Here is a 21,901-nt window from a genome sequence, read left to right as displayed (position 1 = left end):
TAACGATATCCCTTGTCCACTTTCTTCTTCTGAACCCATCCTGAACCTCTGGCAGCTCCCTGTCAATTTCCTGCTGCAGCTGCTTTTGGATGATCTTCAGAAAATAATTTAATTAGATATGATATTGTTCTATAATTTGCACATTCTGTTGGGTCACCTTTCTTTGCAATGGGTATAAATATAGATCTCACCCCAGTCCGTTGGCCAAGTAACTTTCAAATTTCTTGCCCTAGACCAGTGAGTGCTTCCAGCGCTTCATCAACTTGTTGAAACATTTTAATGGATATTCCATCAATTCCTGGAGCCTTGTTTTGGACTGATGCTTTCACGGCAGTTTGAACTTTGTCCTTCAGTTCTTGCTCATATGCGATCTCTTGACATGGTTGAATGCCAACCAGTTCTTTGTGACTCAGTGTATTCCAACCAAGTTCTTTTAATGCTTCCTATTGTTCAATATTTTGCTCATAAAACCTTTCAACATTGCAACTCAAGGTATACATTTTTTTTCCTTGGGTTCTTTCAGTTTAAGATATGCTGAGGGTGTTCTTCCTTTTTGGCTTTCTAAGTTTTTGTACATTTCGTTATAATATTTTACTTTGTCTTCTCCAGCTGTCCTTTGAAAATTTCAGCTCCTTGACTTCAACATTTTTTCCGTTTGCCTTAGCTACCCTACCATTAAGAGTAAGCTTCAGTGTCTTCCGGCATCTACTTTGGTTTTTTTTCTTTCCCTGTCTTTTTGATGACCTTTTGTTTTCTTCATGTGTGATGTTCTTGATGTCCTCCCATAAGCTCTTCAAATCTTCTGTCATCAGTGTTCAGTGCCCCAAATCTGTTCTTGAGATGTTCCCAAAATTCAGGTGGCATAGACTCTAGGTTGTATTTTGGTTCTCATGGACTTGTTTCAATTTTCTTCACCTTCAATCTGAACTTACATATCAGCAATTGATGGTCTGTTCCACAGTCGGTTCCTGGTCTCATTTTAATGGCTAATTCTGAGCTTCTACCTGATCTCTTCCCACAGTTGTAGGCAATTTGATTTCTGTGTATTCCATCTGGAGAGGCCACCTGTATAATCACATTTATTATTGTTGAAAAAAATATATTTGTTATAAAGAAGTCATAAGCTTTGCAAAATTTTATTATGTATACTCCGCTTCATTTACTTCACTAGGACCATATTTTCCAACTATTATTAATTTCTCTCTATTTCCAACTTTTCATTCCAATCTCCAATAAATATCATTGCATTTTGATTGCATGTTTGATCAATTTCTAACTGAAGACACGGGTAGGAGTCTTCGATTTTTGCATTTTACAAGCTTTAGTGGTAGGTGCATAAGACTGAATAATAGTTGTGTTGACTGAATTTCCTTATATACAGATAGATATCATCCCATCATGGGTAGCAGTGTACTTCAAGTTTTACCTGGAAAGGTCCTTTTCGATGTTGAATTCAACACCATTCCCCTTAAATCTATCATCCCAGTATAGTATGATTTCCTGATTCAAAATGATCAATAATAGTCCATTTTAGCTCACCAATGCCTAGAATATTGATCTTTATGTTCATTTTGATAACTTTCAATTTCCCTCAATTCATACTCTGTGCCTGCCACGTTGCAATTATTAACTGGTGTTTGCAGCTGCGTCTTCTAATCTTGAGTCAAGCCGCATCAGCAAACTGTAGTTCTTTAAGGCTTTTTTCCTGCAGGTTTTACTCCAGCCACCTCATTAGAGTTGACTCTACTTTGAGAAGGCAGCTCTTCCTCCATCATATTTTAAGTGCCTTGGCATAGTGGTTATACATAGGGCTGCTAACTCCAAGTCAGCAATTCAAAACCACCAGCTGCTCCATGGGACAAAGATGGGGCTGCAGTCTCAGAAATTCACAGGGGGAAGTTCTGCCCTGTCCTTCCGGATACTATGAATCAGAATCACCCCAATGTCAGTGAGTTTGGTTTGGGTTTTCCAACTCGAGTGGCTCATCTTTTGGCACCATCTCTGACAATGTTCCGCTTCTATTCGTTAGGTTTTTCCATAACGGACAATGTTTCAGAGCTGACTGTGAGGTTTTCCGTGGCGACTTCCTCTGAAGTACACAGTCTGTTCCTTCTTCTTAGTCTGTTTCTAGGCTGGAAGGTCTACTGAAACCTGGTCACATTGGATGAACCAGCTTGCATTTGAAATATCAATGCCATTTTAGCAACACACAAGCCACTACAGTATGACAAAGTGGTATACAGATAGTGGTGCACTAATGTAACTTTTATTACATCGTAACTTTTTAAAATTTAGTAGGATTATCCCTAAACCTGCAACTTGCTTAAATTTAGTTTTATCGTGGATACCTTTCTCAGCATAGGACTCATATATTTAGTGATTATATAGCATCTGATCATATACATGTACTCTATCATTTCAATTAGTCATAGGTACTTGTTCCAGTATCTCTCCATTATGAAAAAACGATCACGGTGATACTTCTTACTGGAAGAGAAATAAGGAGAGAGGCATTGTTAGTTTCCAACACTTCTTGCGATTGACTAAGAACTCTTGGCCAATCAATCCAAGAGACAACAGTATTTTGGTCTGCTCTAGCGCACCCCTCTACCAGGAGGTCCTGCTAGCTGGGCATTTGTTTGGGAAGCTGCTCAGCAACTGGAGTGGCTGACCTGGAGCATTAGGAGCCAGCGAAGAGAACTTGAGTGTTTTCCCTCTTCCCCTCTCCTTTAAGTTGCATGTTAGCTTAATGCCAATTGTCTTTTTTTTAAATCATTTATTGGGGGCTCGTATAACTCATCACAATCCATACATCCATCCATTGTGTCAAGCACATTTATTGCCATCATCATTCTCAAAACATTTGCTTTCTACTTGAGCCTTTGGTATCAGCTCCTCATATTTCCCTTCCCTCCCCACTCCCCCCTCCCTCATGAACCCTTGATAATTTATACATTGTTATTATTTTGTCATATCTTATACTGTTCAACATCTCCCTTCACCAGTTTTTCTGTTGTCTGTCCCCAGGGGACCTTCCCTCCACCCTCCCGGTATTGCCATTCTCACCACTGGTCCAGAGGGGATCTTCTGTCCTGGATTCCCTGTGTTTCCAGTTCCTTTCTGTACCAGTGTACATCCTCTGGTCTAGACAGATTTGTAAGGTAGAATTGGGATCATGATAGTGGGGGAGAAGAAACATTTAAGAACTAGAGGAAAGTTATATGTTTCATCATTGCTATACTGCACGCTGACTGGCTCTCCTCCCCATGACCTTTGTGTAAGGGAATGTCCCATTGGGTAAAGATGGGATTTGTATCCCCAATCTGCATTCCCCCTCATTCACAATGATATGATTTTTTGTTCTTTGATGCCTGATACTGATCCCTTCAACATCTCTTGATCACACAGGCTGGTGTGCTTCTCCCATATGGGTTTTGTTGCTTCTGAGCTAGATGGCCACTTGTTTACCTTCAAACCTTTAAGATCCCAGATGCTATATCTTTTCATGGCCGAGCCCTATTAGCGTTATTCCACACATGTGCTTACGCACACATTTGTCTTCAGCGATCGTGTCGGAAAGGTGAGCATCATGAAATGCCAGTTTAATAGAATAAAGTGTTTTTGCATTGAGGGAGTACTTGAGTAGAGGCCCAATGTTCATCTGCCACCTTATTACTAAACCTATAAATATATATTCAGAGATCTATTTTCCCATCATCATATATAAATATATTTCCATATGTACATGCCTATATTTAGGCCTTTACATGCCTGTATTTAGAACTTTGTAAATGACCTTTGCCTCCTAGTTCTTTCCTCTCTTTCCTTTTATTTTCCCCTTGTCCCACTATCACGCTCAACCTTCATTTGGGTTTCAGTAATTCATCTCGGTTACATTGCCCTTGATCAAGCCCTACCAGGCCTCTTACACCTCCTCGCCACTGATGTTGGATCACTTGTTGTTCCCTTATCCCTGGGTTGGTTAACACCACTTCCTTTCTCCCCACCTCCTCCTCTCGCATGTCCCCCCAGCACCATCTTTCGTTGTTTTCTCCTCCAGATTGTGTATCCAGCTTATCTTATCTAGATAGACCTGAAGAGATGACAATATGCAGAAAAACGAATCAGAGCGAAACAAAGCAACAAAAGAGAACCACACAACAAAAAAATGACCCAAAAAAGAAAAGCCTGTAAATAGTTGAAGGTCTGTTTGTTGACCGGTAGGAATTTTTTCCAGTCAAGTCTGATGGGATGCCACAACCTGTCCCCAAAGTCTATTTTTGGTACTCCCTCCAGACTTCCTTGTTCTGCTCCCCTTGCTGTTCTGCTGAACGCCCTAGTGTTTTGCCTCCGTGTGGTGGGGTCAGATCAGGGCAATTCCCATGTCTCCAGTGTTGTCCCCAACAATTGTCTTTTAAGGAGTAGAGTCGATCTTATTATTGTGAGGAGTAAGGTCAACTTTAACTGATGGAAACATCACGTACAACAGAACTAAACATTACACAGTCTTGCGTCATCCTCATGATCTGAGTACGTTTGTGTATATTATTGCATCTGCTCTGAATTGGGAGCCCACCTTCTAGAACTATTTTTGTGGTGAGTCACAAAGCCTCCACTGGCTAATTTACAGAAGTGGTTGCCAGGCCCTTTTCACTAGTATGTCTTAGTTGCAATGGGTGAGTGACTCTGCTGGTATCTGAAAACCTGGCTGGTGGCTGGCACAGCTCGCAGGCTCATAGCAACACTCAAGCCACCAGCTTACAACACATTAGCAGAGGGTGCTAAAGGAGGAAACTTCAAACCTGACAATAACTTGTCGATGTTATGCTATTCAACAATTTGCTCTCTAAAAAGGATGCACAGAGTTGGACTTGCATACGTAGCCTCTTGACAACCTTGGGTACAATGGATCTCATTCCTCGTGATTTTGGCAATCTGATTTCTCACTATTGTATAGATTTTCTTAAGTAGTATTAGTATAAAAGGGCATTGGTGTCTTTGCACAGGTTGTGCATTATTATTATTATTATTTTTGGTCTGCAAATTGCTTGTTTATGGGCTTGTGTCCATATTTTAAAATTTTAGAACTTCTGGGCATCAATTTAAAAATAAAAGCAAGCTTACCAAGAATTATAGTACTTGAAACAGGGCATACAAATTCAGAAGGCAGGTCCTACCTTGGAGTAAGGAAGAATTACTTTCTAAACTCATTGTGGAGTCTAAAAAACCAAAAACAGTTGCTGAGTGGCTGTTGCCTCAATGACCACATGTGTATCAGAATAGGACCGTGTAGGGACAGGGGATCAGATTTCAACTTGGTGTGCCAAGATGTGAATGCAGCATATCAGCATGAAGTAGGGAACCAATAGAGAGGTCTTTGAGGCCAGCCCTAATCCCAACTACATGGACACCACCACTCCGGCTTCGCACCCCTCCCCCATCCTCTCCCAGAAGAATGCACTACAGAGGACAGCACTGAAGCTACAGTTCAGAGAGAGGGGAGCATCTGATCAGAGCACACAGGAGTAAATGAAGAGGGAAGGAGAGAGAGTGGAACACATCCTGACCCACCAAGCCCCGAGGACGATATTCCTGCACAGAGCAGCCAATGCACAGAGAGGACCATAGGGCCGGGCCCACTAAAAGACACAACATCCATCACTGACTCATAGCGTTATGAGGGACAACACTGGAGCACAGTGCAGGAATTGTGTCTAATCTAACCCCACCATACCCAGGCGAAATGCTAAGGGTGTGCAACAAAGCATGAAGGAGAGCAAAGCAATTAAGTCCCCAAGGAATACCAAAAATAGATTTTGGGGCCAGGGCATGGCACCCCATCAGACTTGACTGGAAAACACTCCTAGAGTTCAACAAACAGACCTGGAACTATTCATAGGCTTTTCTATTTTTTTTTGTCATTTTTTTTTGTTTTGTTTGGTTTTGCCATTTTCTTTGGTTGTTTTGTTTTGCTCTGGTTTGTTTTTGTGCATATTATCATCTCTGCAGGTCTATCTAAATAAAATAGGCTGGATATATAATCCAGAGAGAAAACAATGGGACTGATGGTTCTGGGGGAACATGGGAGAGGGGCACATGGGGGAAAGGAAGTGGTGTTAACCAACCCAAGACAAGGGAACAACAAATGATCCAAAATCAGAGGCAAGGAGGGTGTAAGAGGCCTGGTAGGGCTTGATCAAGGGCAATGTAACCGAGAGGAATCACTGAAACCCAAATGAAGGCTGAGCGTGATAGTGGGACAGGGAGAAAGTAAAAGGAAATAGAGGAAAGAACTAGAAGGCAAAGGGCACTTATAGACGTCTAAATACAGGCATGTACACATGTAAATATATTCATATATAATTATAGGGAAATAGATCTATGTACATATATGTTAAGTACCAAGGTAGCAGACATTGGGCCTCTACTCAAGTACTCCCTCAATGTAACAACACTTTGTTCTAATAACCTGGCATTCCCTGATGTTCACCTTCCCGACATGATCACTGAAGACAAAATGGGTGCATAAGCAAATGTGGAGAAGAAAGCTGATGCTGTCCAGCTATCAAAGGAGATAGTATCTGGGGTCTTAATGGTTGAAGATAAACAAGCGGCCATCTAGCTCAGAAGCAACAAAGCCCACATGGAAGAAGCACACTAGCCTGTGTGATCATGAGGTGTTTATGGGAACAGGTATCAGGCATCAAAGACCCAGAACAAAAACTTATATCATTGTGAATGAGAGGGAGTGCAAAGTGGCGACCCAAATCCCATCTGTAGGCAATTGCACATCCCCTTACAGAAGGATCATGGGGAAGAGACAAGCCAGTCAGGGAGCAGTATAGATGAAACATATAACTTTCTTCTACTTTTTTTAATGCTTCTTCTCCCCACCCCCACTGTCAATGATCCCAATTTTATCTTACAAATTCGGCTAGACCAGAGCATGTACATGGATACAGATAAGAGCTGGAAACACAGGGAATCTGGGACAGATAAACCCCTCAGAAACAATGAGAGTAGTGATACTAGGAGGGCAAGGAGAAGGTAGGGTAGAAAGGGGGAACCGATCACAATGATCTACATATAACCCCTCCCTGGGGGATGGCAAACAGAAAAGTGGGTGAAGAGAGACATAGGTCAGTGCAGTGTAAGACATGAAAAATAATAACAATTTACAAATGATTGAGGGTTTGTGAGGGAGGGAGGTGAAGGAGGGGGGGGGGGGAAGAACTGATACCAAGGGCTCAAGTAGAAAGAAAATGTTTTCAAAACGATGATGGAAACAGATGTACAAATGTGCTTGATAAAATGGATGGATGGATGGATGGATTATGATAAGAGCTGTATGAGCCCCCAATAAAATTATTTTTATAAAAAAGATATTCTTGGACCAAAAAAAGAATAGGACTGTGCTCTGGAGAGTTTTAATAAATAAATTCACTCAGAAAATTGTCAGTCCTTCTTTCACGCTACCTCTGGGGAAACTCAACCCTCCCACCTTTTGATTAATAACTCAGTGCCTTACAGCCACATCATCATGAAACAAAATCTTATTAATTTTAAGATAATGCATCATTCACAAACGAAAAACACATCAAGCAAACACTGCCTTCGTTGTATGACTTCATGTCATTTAAAAGGACTCACGTGTCCTCGAAGTTCTCTCCTATTCCTTGGCCCCTCCTCTCCAATCTTATTAGAATATCTCTTCTATAAAACAGTTGGATTACTACCTTACAAATCTGGCTAGACCAGGGGATGTACACTGGTACAGATAGGAACTGGAAACACAGGGAATCCAGGACAGATTAGTCTTCAGGACCAATGCTAAGAGTGGCGATACCAGGAGGGTGGAGGGAAGGTGGGGTAGAAAGGGGGAACCAATTACAAAAATCTATATATAACCTCCTCCCTGGGGGATGGACAACAGAAAAGCGGGTGAAGGGAGATGTCGGACAGTGTAAGATATGACAAAATAATAATAATTTATAAATTATCAAGGGTTCATGAGGGAGCAGGGAGTGGGGAGGGTGGGGAAAATGAGGAGCTGATAGTAAGGGCTCAAGTAGAAAGCAAATGTTTTGAGAATTATGATGGCAATACATGTACAAATGTACTTGACACAATGTATGTATGTATGGATTGGGATAAGAACTATACGAACCCCCAATAAAATGATTTTTAAAAAGAATGTTAAAAAAACCACCTGACTCAAATAAAGCTGTAGACTTTGGGGTATCTCAACTCCATGGTCCCCTTGCCTCAAAAAATTAATAATTTTGAATTATGTGTACATACATAAACTCAAAGCAGAAACTCAGACTCATTGTCATCGAGTTGATTCTGATTCACTGGAACTATAGGACGGGGTAGAACTGCCCTTGTGGGTTTCTGAGACTAACCTTCTGGGAGTAGAAAGCTTCATCTTTATATAGGGGAGCTGGTGATGATGAGTTGCTGACTATGAGGTTATGTGGTAGTTACATAATCTGTTGTCAATTTGAGACTGAAGAGACTGATGACCTCATTCGGAGGAGATAAATAGCTAGCTGCAGGCAGTATACTCCCTCCCTCCCTCCCTCAGACATTTCTGTTGACAAGACACGTGGAGCTACACTACAGCTCTGGAGCTGGAGGAGCCACATGGAGACCCCTGCCAGAGCTGAGATGCTTACACTGCCACTGGATCCACAAACCTTCCACCCACTGGGCTGTGATATTTCTGCATTCAGCATAATTGCATGTGTTTCGTGAGTCTGAAGAGGACTTTATAGATTGGTATTGGACATATGGGCTAATATCGGACTTATGGACTTGATCTGGACTAATATTCAACTGCTCTTTATATTATATTATTTTTCCAATATTTTCCCAATATTCAACTGCTCTTTATATTATATTATTAAAATATCTTCCAAAAATACTAACCCAGAGAGGGTTTAAAATTTTACAGCATAATTATCCTGCTTAATTTTTTACCTTTCACAGAAATCCTCAGATTTTAAAGTTTCTAAGCATGCGCCCATAAAATTAATATCTCTTACATTAAATAATAATAAAAGTATAAAGAAGATAGTAAAATGAGTTCTTTGGGGGAAATCCCTAATATCATGAAAGATAAACATATATGCATTCAAGGAGTTATGTGTACCCCAAGCAGGATAGATCCCAAGAGAAAATCACCATGACACATCAAAATCAAACTTTCTGAACCCCCAAACTAGGAAGAATCCTGACAGCAACTTGGGATAAGCAAAAAGTTACCTACAAAGGAGAACTAATAAGACTAATGTCGGATTTCTCAGTGGAAATCATGCAAGCAAGAAATCAATGGAATTATATACATAAAACTCTGAAAGAGAAAAAAAAGCAAACAAAAATATGTACCCAGCACCTTTGTTCCTCAGACACAATGGCAAAGTTATGACATTTCCGGATAAATATAAGCTAAAGGAATTTGTAAAAACCAGATCAACGTTACAAGAAATGTTGAAGAGAGTTCTTTAGACAGATAACTAAAACCAAGCCATGCTTAACATGCATTGTAACACCTCAACAGCACCCTAGATGTAGAGCTGTCCTAGTTAAAGCAAACCTACAAAACTGGAAATATGGAACTAGAGAGAACAATTTGTCACAACAACATTTACAACAGTGCTGGAAGAGATGATAATCATGTCAGAGCTTCTAAATGGAGCAGTAGATTTAACTCCGGGGAATAAAAATGAACTCACTGCTGACTCATAGTGACCCTGTGCGGGCTTCTGGGACTGTAATTGTTTACAGCAGAAGGCCCAGTCTTCCTCCTGAGAAACTGTTGGTGGTTTTGAACTGCTGACCATGTAGATCACAGCCCACATGTAACCGCTACACCAGCAGGGCTCCAAACATGGGGAAAGGAGGAGGCAAAATTCATTAAGAGAGGCTGGCCAGAAACCCCCAAAAACAAAGGTGAAGGCAAAGAAGACACTGGGAGCAGTGCTAGAGTTAAGACTCCATATCCCATTATATGCACAATCCAGCAGTGGTAAAGGACACATGGATGTAAGAATTAGACACACCGGCTGAACAGGTAGGGGTTGGAAGGTAAGAGTAGACTCACAAATAGATAGGTGTGCTAGGATATTTGTACAGGTACTTACCTTGGCTGCAAACATATGTGAATGTGGTAGAGCATACAGGGGCAACGCTAAAACACCTTGAAGGGATGAGTCGCTGCGTTGGGTGCTTAGGACCATAGTTTCTAGGGACACCAAGGTCAAGTGCCAGAAGAGACCCCAAAGACAAGGGTCTACATCTTGCTTTGGTGAGCAATGACTGGGGTCTCAGCCATGAGCAGCATCAAAGGCACAAGTGTTGGTCTCACCTTGTGCTGAGGAAATGATGAGTGATGGAAGCAAAGAAACAAAGAGATGAAAGCAAGTAGTCTGATAGAGTAGGACCATGAGAGCACCAGTTTTATTCCTGAGATTCCCGGGCACCATCAAAATTAGATGGTGCCAACTTCCAGTACTGGTATAAAAGGCATCATTTTGGAAGGTCCTGTGTAGAGTGGGAGGAAAATGTGGAATAAAGCTCAAAATCCTACAATATATCGGGCTTGCTAGTCGGATACTGTAGGCTCCTTGAGAGCGTGGCCCTTTTACACCCCCTTCAAGTCCGGAACTTATCTCACCCCCCGGGCTAATTTCCAACCACCCAACAGGGTTTATAAGGGGAACCATAAAACTGGTGAGGTGCACATAGCCTAGATCAATAAACTAGTTGAGGTCAAAGGGGCAGCATTTACCCAAGGACGAAGTTCAGAAGGGTTAGAAAAAGGAGAAGTGATGTTACATTGTGGGGATTGCAGTGAATGAGGTGAAAGTAAATGGGCATCAATGTTGTTTTAAACCAATCCTAATTTTAATTTTTTAAGAACAAAAATCCTCTGCCTATAAATAGCTACGGAGTGGTACGATGCCCTGAAACAATGGTGAATTCAGTCAGAGACTGCTTTCACTTGAATCACAGTGCCCGAGGGAGGGATGACCTTGAGCACTTTAACATAACCCTCTGAATGTTTCTCTTCTGAGTCTCTGGGTCTGCAGGGTGACTGAAAGGAATGACATGGATGCACGGACGTCTTTGATCCATGGTGGCCCAGGACAGCTTGTTGGGATTCTAAATATTGTTTTTATGGACCACACTCCACTTCCTGGCATTGCCCATTTTTAAGCCATCCATTGTCCTACATCCTTTACATCCTCGCATATTTCCATCCTACCAACTCTTCAAAATGGGTTGTAAGATTTCACTTTGAGATGACTTGAAAAGTAAGCCCACTGTGGTTACCTAAGTTGCTCACTGTGTCAGAACAAGTGAGTGTAGAATGAATTTGAACCAGCTTCGAGAAGAGCTGTTTTCTCCAACAGCTGAAGACTATCAGGGGATGACCTCTCCGACTCTTACAAAGTGTTGCCTGCTTACAGAACCTGGGAAGGTCAGAGGGCGTGAGGTATTAATAAACCAAACCAATCAACTCACTGCCACTGAGTCTACCCCAACTCATAGCAACCCAACAAGACAGGGTAGATCGCCTCTGTGACTTTCCAATACTGTAACTCTGGGACTAGAAAGCCCCGCCTTTCTCCCTTAAAGCGGCAGTGGTTTCAAACGGCCGACCTTGCAGTTAGCAGCCCTCATTGTAACCACTAGGCTACCAGGATGAGGTACAGAACAGATTTAATTTTGCAGATCACAAACAAGAGGACAGTCAGAAACCCAGGATGAACTAAAAAAGCAAATAACCCTCAAGAAAAATTAGTTCATACGCCGTATAATACGGGGAACTTTCTTCCGCGGCTTGCACTTTCCTGATGTCAGCCAAAATTGAGTCGTGTCAAAGGCAAGTCCTAGAGAAAGCTCAAAGGATACGAATATTTTCGCTCTCCCTGTTTTAGGAAGCAAACAAACAAACAAACAAACAAACAAACAAACAAACAAACAAACCCTTTCAGACTTTTGAGCAGTCAGACAGTGGGAAAAAACAGTGCTACTTCCTGGGGCTGTCAGGACAACTAAGACAAATACCAGGAGGCCCAAACAGGTCCTGGACTTTATTCCAGCGCTTGGCACTTTGCCAGTGTTCAAACAGACCCAAGTTCCCAGGGGGTCGTTTGATCAGAGGTGCTCCCAAGGCTCTGGGCCTCAAGACTGGACTATAAATGGAATGTACTAGGCAGAGAATTGTTTGGAAAACATTGAAAAAATTTAAAAACTACTCTGAACCATCTAAATCTGAGGACAACATTAATATGATACCCCCTCTCCCCCCAGAGGGTTACTAGCCAGAGAAAGAGAGCGCGCGCGCGAGAGGTGCATATCCCGCCTTTGTTCTTCTCTTTACAGGAATCTTTGTAAACTATAAACAACACTAGATAATTGTGATCGTGGGGCATTCTGGACCACTATGGTGATCCCTTTCTCCTGCTGGACACCAACCCCCCGGCCCTGCCTCTGGCCACGCGCCAGGGCGTCACGTCTCCGGGGGTTTCCTCGTCACCCCCCTCGGGTCCAGCGGATAGCGATGGCCGCCGGCGGGGCCCGGAGCACCCAGTCAGCCCCAGCGGTGTTCCAGATAAATTAGGGAAGGATGGGAGTGTCTTCTCGCTATGCAAATTGATCCTCCTACCTTGTCCGGAAGCCACCCGCCGCCTTCCCTGGCCGCTCCCTCCCCGGTGATTTTCCTGTCCCGGACGCCAGGCTGGGGCGCGCGGTTGGCGTCCGCGCCGCCCGAAAGGTAGGGGCTGGGGACAGCTGCCCCGCCGTCCCCGGGGACAGGGAGGTCCCCCTGCGCATTGCACCTTCCTCGGCGACCTCGGGGGGCTCCGGCCGCACCGCCCCTGCCTCCAGAAGACGCCTGCCCGAGCTTTCCGGGCGCTCGCCTGCGGTGCTGGGCGCAGCCGCCGGAGCCCTGTCTGCTCGCATCTCCCGCCCTGGCCTGAGGGGAAGGCGGCTGGCTGCGCGTCCCAGACCCGCGCCGCCGCCTTGCGGCTTCCGCCGGCCCCGGGCTCGGGCGGCTGGCTGCAGCGAGCGCACCGCGGGCGGCCGTGGAGGCGCGGGGGGCAGCGCGCCGGGGGCGGCCGGCGCGGCGGCGGGTTTGCTTTGCGGGGGTGAGAGCGGGGAGCCCGCCCCGCGCCCTGCAGGACCCGGCGGCCTGGGGGTGCTGCGCTCCGGCGCTCGGGCTTTGCCCCGCCGCGCCCGGGGCCGCCGCAGGATGGCTCTTTGAGGCGCTGTCCCCAGAAGGCGGAGGAGGGCGCGCTCGAACCCCATGCGGGCCCCGGTGTGTCGCCGGGGGTCCCCGAGGCGCGGAGAGACCCGAGGCGGAGTGGGGGCTCGAGAGGGCTCCGGCGGGCGGGTGGTGGGGAGGGGGCGGCGGGGCAGATGGGGAGAGCCTGCGGGGGCCCTAGTAGCCCCAAAGGGAGGTGGGAGCTGGAGAAACGCGTGGGCCGCAGGCTCCCTACGGATTTCTTCTGGAAGGGGCTGTGCTCCTGGAGCAGGCGTGCGGTCCGGGAGGTTCTGGTCTGGGGCCATAGGAAGTTGTCCGAGAGAAACCTTGCGTCCCGCCACGTAGTACTGGACCCCACAACACAGCCCCAGGTGGTTGGGGAGGCAGTGGGGAGAGGACAGTGTTTGAGTTGCCATTCATTTAGGAGATAAAAGGGAGACGTGTCATTTTGCGGCAGCTGGAGGTCTGCGGCCATCTCCGCTCTATTCCCGTGGGCTGTTACCGTAGTGCAGAAGGACATCTATTAAAAGTGATGGCCCCCCACACGGGCCGACCCCGAGTCGCCTCTCTCGGGCTCCACGGTAGAACTCGAGTTCAGGGAAGGTGGCCTTCAAAAGGGACGTTTAAAGATCGTGAGGGGTGAAAGGGGGGTTAGCGTCGTAAATGTCAGTGTTTCAGGAGCCAGACAAACGGCAGATTCTCAAGCCAGCAGTCATGGTTCCTTTAACTTTTTTTTAATGCCGGTGAGCCACATTTCCATGCTCTGAGGTTTCTTGAGAACTTACTCTCCCAGTTGTAGAACTGCAATGAACTGACCAAACTGCAAAGCTAAACTCAGTGCCATGGAGTGCACGATGACTTCTAGCGACTCCCTAGAACAAAGAAGAACTGCTCTCGTGGATTTCCGAGACTAACTCTCAACTGGAGTAGAAAGCCTCATCTTTCTCCCATGGAGTGGTTGGTGGTTTGGACCTGTTGACTTATCTGGTTAGCTCAGTGCTCTTTGGTGACTGACAGACATCTGTAGAATTGCAGGCATTGGAAAAAACAAAACAAAACAGGCCTCAATCCATCAATCCTAGTGCCGGAGTTCATGTGCAATGTATGTATTTTACTTAATTGTATCAAAACCCATATTCCCACAAGAAAAAGTCCCGTTACTGACAACTTATTCACGATACTAGTACAAGGTATCTTTTATTTTTTCACGCAAAGTCATGAAAGGGTTAAAAGGAACCCCTGAGTACTATGATTAGACAGGAGGTTGGGGATGCTTTGCAGAGGTCCGGAGTCCATCTCCTCCTCTGGCCAGAGTGTCCCCATGGGCTTGCCTCGGAGACATGACCCTCTGTAGCACCATGGCTCTGGAGGCCTCTGGGAGCTGCCTCGACTACACCGCCAAGATGCTGAACTCTCCGGATGGCCTACTTCCTCTCCCAGCTGCGGAACATGAAACTGTCTTTTTATGTACATGAGGTGCTAACTATCGGGACCATCTGTCGGACAGCCAGAGTATTTTCCGTTGAAGGCATGCTGATTGGACATTTGCAAGTTGGTTCATGTTGGTCCCTTATTGGTCTCACTGAAGACTGCGCTTTATAGCTCCCAATGAGGTATCATTAGATTGTTTACTAGTTTGTTTTCTCTGTGGCACTTTAGAAAGTGGCAATTTGGGCTTATAAGGAGAACTTTTGTAGAAAGGGCGTCTGTTAACCGTAATCTGACGCTATCTGTGTACATTCATTGCCTGATGACCCTTTTCTGGAACAATGTTTTGATTTCACTCAGAATCTCACGTTGTACGTGTCTTGATTGAAAGGCACAGGAAAATGGAACTGCTGCATTGCCTCCATTTCACTCGGTTTGTTCTCAATACCCTATTTGTGCTTATAAACCCAAATTAATAATAATTAAAAATTCCTTTGAGGTTCAGAAAGAGAGAGACTGTATTGGAAAAGAATGCCTGCCTGCACCGTGTTTCAGTGAAACCTTATGGGGCAGTTCTTAAGTCTTTCCATCCTAGAGCTCAGTGCCTGGGACTGAACTTCCCAGCCAGTCTCTTCTGTTGGAGAGAGTGCAGTGTCCCTATCACAGGGGGGGGGGAGGGGGGGCTCTGATCGGCATCATCTGTTCACCATGCAGATCACCAGATGGCTTGTGCAGAATTTTATGATTCCATCTGGGGATGAAGCCCAGAGGTCTGTTTAACATGGATTCTAGGCAGTATCTAAGGCAGTGGTTCTCAACCTTCCTGATGCCGCGACCCTTTAATAAAGTTCCTCATATTGTGGTGGCCCCCCAGCCATAAAATTATTTTCGTTGCTACTTCATAACTGCTATGAATCGGGTGACCCCTGTGAAAGGGTCATTCAACCTCCAGAGGGGTCGAGACCCACATGTTGAGAACCACTGATCTAACGGGAGTGAGGAAAACAAACCGCATATGTGGTACCCATTGTGAGCCCAGTATGTTGGCAGGACCAGGCATTGTTTCATTCTGTCATGCATAGGGTCGCTATGGGTTGGGAGCTGACCCGAGGACACCTAAATACAACTACATATCCGCATATAGCATTTCATTTTCCGCAAAACCCTATGAGACAGATAATTCTAGCTACAGTTTACAGTTTTTACCAAAAAAGACTGGTGTAGTTAGGAGAGTTATGCTAGATCACGTAATAGTCTGAGTTTACCGCTTATTTATGCGTGTCATCCCGAGATGTCTCGATAGCATATTGCGGTCGTTAAGAACCACTAAGTCTGTGCCTGCCCATATTGAGTACAGGTGACCGGCTAGAACTGTCCCATAGGTTTTCCTGACGGAAGCAGATAGACAGGCCTTTCTCCTGCACAGGTTAAATGCTCCACCACCCACATTATCCTTGTACCGGTCTTTGCCTCCTCAGGCCTTGCGTTTCCCAGTGTCCTGTGAACAGTCCATTTATATGCACACCTCGATCCTAATACACGCCTCCTAGTCCTGATACGAGCTTCCTTCACTGTGAACACCAGGTAAAGGTTGTTTGTGTGCTGGTCAAACCCAGGAGGCTGCGTTATTTCCAGGGCCTCAGATCACCAAAGTAATCTTTTTATTTTGAATGTATTTTCACTGAGGGCCCTGCTCATCTTTTCTTTTCTTTTTTTTTTTTTGAATTTTTTAAAAAACCTTTTTATTGGAGGCTCGTACAACTCCTGCTCATCTTTTCAACGTTGTCATCCAGCTGTAGCCCGTGAGGCAATCTTTGAGACAATCTTTTTATTCACGTGGAGAAGGTAGCTAAGCTCCTGTCTTGCCTGGGAGAAAACTTCCCAGGGCCATGTCCCCACCCTTGCAGTTGAATTGAAGTTGAAGTTAACTTTATTGCTTGCCTATCCTCAGCACAATGGCTAACAGCATGCACCGTAGTTCCCAAGTTAGTGGAAAGTAGAAAGTATTCATTGGGCATTGCAGTGTTGCAGTAGGCAGCTGTATTTATGGCCCCCTATTAGGGAGTGGAAGCCTAAGTCTCGCACAGTGGTAAAGCGGTGGATCCTGTTAACCTGGGTAAGGACTTCTCAGAAAGGAGCCAGCAGGACTGTCTGACATGATAACAAACCTGGCCGTCCTTTGGTTGGGCTGAGCAGGAATGAGATTGTGAGATTTAGGTTAGGGGTTAAAAGAGAGAAAGGAGCCTGGGGACCAGTCAGGCCTCCCCCTCCCCCATTCACATGTCTTTGTTCTTAGAAGGCGGTTTGGTTATCCAGGTGGCCACATGTGGCGCCACAAGCGTTGGCCTCTGACCAGGGACTTCCCCTCCTTTGGCCACTGAGAAAGTGGAGCATGAAATGTTTCCCCGGCTTGTTCCTTCCCACTCACTCATGATCAAGACAAGCATTCTGCCTGTAGGAAAGTTTCTTAGAAGCATTGCGAAGCTTTTTATGGGCAAAGATGATCTCTTCTGCTGCCATCCACTCCCCACCCCCTGGGATCAGAACGGTCTGCAAATAGCATCCTTTTACCCACGAACATGGGAGCATTGATTTGCTCTGTATTTTGTGAGGCGCAGAAAGCTCTTTAGGAGATGGGGAGAATGACCGCTCCCGTCCAGGAGGTGGGGAAGAAGCTGACTGTTCCTTTCCAAGGGGTGGGCATCACCCTCCCCTTCTGCAGGTTGTGGAGGCAGAACTAGGGTTGGTGTGGCTAGGGGCCCTGGGTCATTGTGGTGTGTGTGTGTGTGTGTGTGTGTGTGTGTGTGTGTGGTGGTGGTGGCAGGGATGGGGCTGACGTGTGTTGTGTCAAAGGACTAGAGAGTGATTCGGCTGCGGCTCTTGGGCAACTTCGTGCATACTGAAAACTCAAACCACCGCCATCAATATGCCAACTCACAGTAACCTTTGTAGGATTTCCAAGACTGTAAGTCTTTACTGGAGCAGACAGCTGGTGCATTCAAACTACTGGCCTTGTGGTTAACAGCTCAAGGCATAGGTCGCTAGGTCACTGGAATGCCACAGGACCACCACTCACCCATAAATTGAGACTTTCAGGTGCAAGTTACCAGCCAAAGGCGCCCTGGCGTATTTCAGATACAGCAGTGGTGTGTGGTGGAGGGGGACCCGCTCAGTCAGACCTCTCTGAGGAGAGTATACTTAACTGAGTTCTGTGAATGACAAGGGAACAGTCCAATGAAGATCAAGAAGAAGAACCGAGCGAGGATTTGCCACATCAGCAAGTGTGAGGGCAAGAATGCATTTAGAAAACAGGAAGTGGGTCAGTGTGGGAAGAGTGTGCTCAGAAAACAGGTCTCAAAAGAGAGTAGGAGGAAAGAAACTCACGGAGCGAGGCGGGAGGAAGGTTATGTGAAGCCGTCAAGTTTTGGAAAGGAGGATTGAATGGTACTCTAATTAGACTGGGCACCATTGGCGCTTTTTAAGGATGCTGAGAAACCACCTAACTACCATCCTCTCGTTCTGACTCACAGCGACATTAGAGAGCAGAGTAGAATTTACCCCTGTGGTTTCCAAAACTAATTCTCTATGGGCTTAGAAAACCCCCTCTTGCTCCCACACAGTGGCTGGTGGTTTTGAAGTGCTGACCTTGTGGTTGTCAGCTCAACTTGTCACCTCTGTGCCACCAGGGCCTCTTTTGAAAGCTTAGGGGACCTCGGGTTTCTCCGGGTCGACTCTCCACCTTCCATTTGGAAGAGCGCATTTGAATCCCCGCCAGTGCACACTGCGTAGCCACCGCCTTTCCGGGAGTGGAGGCCTGTGGACAGCTGTGATCCGGGACAGGTGTCAGCAGGGCTCCCAGACTCAGGTGGACTAGGAAGAAAGGCCTGGTGGTCAACTTGGGACAGACGGTGAATGAAAACTCTGGGTCACAATGGTCCAGGCTGGGATCATGAGACGGGGGCCGTTCCAGAACAGCTAACAGCTCAGTCTTTCTCGGCAGGCAGTGGGCCCTCCTGTTCATCACACGTGCACACGCACATTTGCTTTTCTTTGCCTGCCTTTCCTTAGGCTAAGAAACTGTTCTGGCACAGTCGGTTACTCATTGGCCTGCTAACCACAGTGTCAGCAGTTCAAACCCACTCTCTGCTCTTTTGAGAACTATGAGGCTACTTTTTTCCCCAGTAAAAATGTACAGCCTCAGAAACCCAACGACGTAGTCCTACTGTGTCCTATAGGGTGGCTACGCATTGGAATTGACTCGATGGCAGTGGGTTTTGGTGAATTTCCTTAGACAACGGCAACAGCCAGTCCACACAGGACACAGCGGACCCTGGAGAGTAGTCTTCCTATTTAAATTGGCGGTTCTCAACCTGCGGGTCCCCTTTGGGGGTTGAACTACCCTTTCACAGGGATCGCCTAAGACCAACGGAAAACACATAAATATTTCCCCATATATAATTACATACTGTTTTGTGATTAATCACTTTGCTTTAATTATGTTTAATTTATGTTCAATTTGTAACAATGAAAATACATCCTGAATATCATATTTACGATATGATTCATAACAGTAGCAAAATTATAGTTATGAAGAAGCAATGAGAATAATTTTATGGTTGGGAGTCACCACAACATGAGGAACTGTATTAAAGGGTCGCGGCATTAGGAAAGTTGAGAACCACTGATTTAAATACATTGATGGACTCATTCAGTTTCATCTTCATGAAGAAACCTTGCTGCCTCAGTAGCTCTGTTTTCTCAACCGCTCTTCAGCCTGATGAGCTAGTTATCTTTGAAAAGTTTCTAAGTTGGTTGGTGGTACCAGAAAGGAGATATTGAGAATTAGATTGGTTACATAGTCAAATTAATTGTCAGTTGATGTCTTTTACGAGGCAATTAGTGTTGTAAGAGGCAATATTCTTCAAGAATCAGATGGGTTTGCCTTTCCCTGACTCACTTTCCTTCTCCCTCGCCTGCCCCACATGCACTCTGGTCTTTTTTCATGTTTATTGTGGATAGAGGCCATGCCTGAGAAGTTGAGTTTTTGCCTTATATGTGATGTTGGAAATCTTAGAGGAGTGCGTAAAATATAAAAGTTTGTGTCCAGCTTGGTACTTCCTAATAACACTGGTTTATTTGAAATTAAGGACTGTCCCAGCCTTTTATCCTATTGGGTCCATTTTAGGAGGCTAGAAGTCCAATCTCAAATTGTGGCTTTCGTGGAAGGTCCTTCTTTGTCTCTTGCAGCGATTGTATCTCCCGGGAATCCTTGGTAGATGCATGTGTCTTCCCTCTGTCTTCCTTGTCTCCCTGTTTGTGTGCCTGGGCCCATTTTGGAGCCCACCCTGTTTGGGTAAGATCTAGTTACCATAGCAAAGAGAACTGTTTCCAAGAAGATGACACCCACAGGAATCAGGGTTAGGATTTCAGCCTGTATCTTGGGGAGGACTCACTTTCATCCACAGCAGGAAGAAAGTTGTTTCTGAAATCCTTTAGCCAGATGCTCTGTTCCTGTTTCATTGCACTAACAATGCAAACTTACCAGGACTCCTTGACCTATTTCTTTATGGTTGACATATTGGCATAAAATCAGTAACATTATTTCTCTTTGCAAGGGCAGTGACTGTCTATATATTTACAGATCTAGTGTAAGGGTCCAAGGACATAAGAGATATAGGAAACATTTGGAAATGGTTCTTTCACTCTGCACCGATTAAGTCACCGTGGCACTATGCTAGTGAATATGATACATCTCTATAATACTATGTAGTTTGTCATCTCAAAAGTTCTCCCTATTACAGGAAACTGGATAACAGTGAATTTAAGCATGTGGCATGCTTACATGTTGCTGTTGTGGTTGCCTATCGAGTCGACTCGAACTCGTGGGGATTCCGTACATGCAGACTCAAAGTGCTCTGAATGTATTCAGTGTCAAGCCTCTCTTCCAAGGCACCCGCAGTGGGCCTGAACCAACAACCTTTTGGTTGGTAGTCAAGCACTTAACCATTTGCACCACCCAGGGACTCTTATCTACCACCCTCTTTTTTCACAAATAATGCACCCACATAAATAGCACACACACACACACACATAACCTGCATATGGTGCATGAGAAACTAGTACACAAGAGGGTTGTGTGAAAGGGAAACCTATGCTGTGCCTGTTATTTGTGTAAAAATACCATAATTAAAATGCTCCGCAGTCAGTAGTTGCTTTCCCTCTAAAAATACTGTAGGACTTATGCTGGCAATACAGATCTTGGTGTGCCATCTCCAGGGGTTAGGTTTCATGTCAACCTGATTGCACTTGTGGGCCAACAGGGCCTGAGACCAGCCTCTCCATCAGGACAAGGCCTAATGATGGCTCCTTGGAGGCGTGGCCTGTTTGGAAGAGATGCTGTGGAGAACTGGCCTTGTCCTCTCTAGCCCCTCTTCTTCCTGCTTGATTGGACCTTATGTCTGGCTTTTGGGGCCTGTGGCCCATGTGGCCTGACAAGTGTGGGAGCCGTCAGTATCTTGCCATGTTCCTATCAACCTTTGATCCATGGGATTCTGCACCCACTGACCTGTGCTCTCCCAGCTTCCTGGTTCACTTTCCTGTCACATTATCTGGAAGCTGGGAGGTCCATGGGGCCGTTGGGAGGAGGGGGTGTGGATGGGGGATGGGGTGGGGAGCAGACTCCCAGCTGGTATCTGACCGGTGCTCTTGAGTTGGGCTGGGCTGATTCCTTGATTTAAATTTCTTCCTTGAGATGAAGCAATAGAATTCCTTCTTCGACATAAAGGAGTGCCCTAGCTTTGCTTCTCTAGAAAAATCCAGCCTAGTACACCCCCCGCCCCCAGGATTATCCTTCTGCAATTTGCTTCCATGTATCTTAAACTATTGTTAAAGTTTCATAATTCAGAATAGATGGTAGTCTGGGCTGGGCTATTCGGGGTTGTGACCATGTTACTGTGGACGTGAGTGGGGCAGAGAACCTGAATGGCCCACAATCACTTTTCATGTTTAACAGGCCATCAACTTTCAATGTACGTTTGAACGACTTACTAAGCGAGCAGAGCTTTCCAGTGCTTCAATTCCAACAACATAGTATGGTCATTTAAAGTGTTCTGATAGGTATCACTTCACCTAGCTTGAAAGACACAGATCCTGGAAGGGGAAAGTTATTCTCATGATTGCCAGGTCTGGCCTGCTGGCGGG

At 45.4% G+C, this 21,901-nt stretch overlaps 1 protein-coding gene across 2 annotated transcripts in view; it reads left to right on the top strand.

The window, feature by feature from the left end:
• Positions 1-12,566: 12,566 nt before the first annotated feature.
• The window catches only part of ST3GAL6 (ST3 beta-galactoside alpha-2,3-sialyltransferase 6), a 125,591-nt gene continuing 116,256 nt past the window's right edge, over positions 12,567-21,901 (top strand). For both annotated transcript variants that reach the window (XM_075542426.1, XM_075542427.1), the window contains exon 1: positions 12,567-12,784. The gene's annotated coding sequence lies outside the window, so the exon portion shown is untranslated. The remainder of the gene's footprint in view (positions 12,785-21,901) is intronic.

This window comes from Tenrec ecaudatus, chromosome 2, assembly GCF_050624435.1.
Source record: "Tenrec ecaudatus isolate mTenEca1 chromosome 2, mTenEca1.hap1, whole genome shotgun sequence".
Taxonomy (NCBI): Eukaryota; Metazoa; Chordata; class Mammalia; order Afrosoricida; family Tenrecidae; genus Tenrec; species Tenrec ecaudatus.
This window is presented reverse-complemented; position numbering and strand designations above follow the sequence as displayed.